The sequence below is a fragment of the Equus quagga genome, chromosome 7, assembly GCF_021613505.1.
Source record: "Equus quagga isolate Etosha38 chromosome 7, UCLA_HA_Equagga_1.0, whole genome shotgun sequence".
NCBI lineage: Eukaryota > Metazoa > Chordata > Mammalia > Perissodactyla > Equidae > Equus > Equus quagga.
Window position 1 is genome coordinate 134,669,073 of NC_060273.1, and position 1,063 is coordinate 134,670,135.

Consider the following 1,063-nt stretch of genomic DNA (forward strand, 5'->3'; position numbering starts at 1 on the left):
CGACCTCAGGGCGCGGCAGATGGACGGGGAGGGCTGGTGGGACTCAGACCCGCTCAGGCGCGGCGCTTTCTCCCCAGCTCCGGAACCTGGATGGAGGATGCAGGAAGGCCCCGAGGACCCCTCTGAGCCTTTGGGCTGCGTTCAGCTTAGGGTAGCGGCAAGTAGCCTTGTCTGAAGGTCTGGAGGCCCTAATTCCTGCTTGCCCCTCGCTGTCACTTGACCACCTCTCTCCGCCTCAGCGCGAACAGCCACAGTCCTTCGCTTCAGCGAGCGACGAGCTCCTGACCCGACTCGGGGCCCGATCACCGCAGCCCCTTAGTGCGCTCCGGAGGGCCACGCGGGGGGCGGCCTTTCTTAACCCAACCTGCGCAAAGTGGCTCCCCCCCCCCGCCCCCGAGGAAAGCGCAGGCTGCCACCATGGGCATCTCACGGAGGACGAGGCGGGGAGGGGTCTGCGCTCCTCCGGGCCTGCTCAGCGGCCGCGGGCCGGGCGTAGAGGAGCGGGCTGGGCTGCAGGAGGGCTGGGCCTGCCCGGGCGCGGGCCGGTGGTCACGGGCGGATTCCGAGGGCGGCAGCCCAGGGCGCGCGGGAGCCTCCTCTCCGCCCCCTCCCAATTCCAGCGTCCAGCCGCCGTCCCGGATCGGCCTTCCGGACGTCCCCAGGCTCCCGGAGGGCGGAGGGGAGGACAGCCGAGAGAGAGCTCCCCACTGAGCTGCCCGCCGCGCCTCCCACGCCCCAGCCGGGCGCCCCCCGGGCGCGCGTCTCCCGCGCCGGCCCACAAAGCCCCCGGCCCTGCGCAGAGGGGGCGCGCGCGGAGCCGGGCGGGGCGGGGCGCGCGGGCCCGGCCGGGCCGGGGGTGTCGGATGTCACCCCGCGCACACCTCGGCCGGGGGGCGGGGGAGCGAACCACTGAGATGCGGAGACCTCCCCGGTCCTAGAGCGGAGCAGGAAGTGTCCCAGGGGAGGGAGCGGAGGGCTCCGGCCTTTCCTTCCCTCCGCGTCCGGCGGGCTCCGCGGCGGCCAGGCCTGCGCGGCCCGCCAACGGGGACGCGCCGTGGGGGTG

The 1,063-nt window shown here is 74.6% G+C and overlaps 1 protein-coding gene across 6 annotated transcripts in view; it reads left to right on the forward strand.

Annotated features, from left to right (window-relative positions):
- Positions 1-907: 907 nt before the first annotated feature.
- Positions 908-1,063, forward strand: part of ZNF496 (zinc finger protein 496) — a 39,647-nt gene continuing 39,491 nt past the window's right edge. For 2 of the 6 annotated variants that reach the window (XM_046667249.1, XM_046667245.1), the window contains exon 1: positions 912-1,060. The gene's annotated coding sequence lies outside the window, so the exon portion shown is untranslated. Of the gene's footprint in view, positions 1,061-1,063 lie in introns of all 6 variants that reach the window. The other 4 variants (XM_046667248.1, XM_046667247.1, XM_046667246.1 and 1 more) reach the window with 3 other exon arrangements.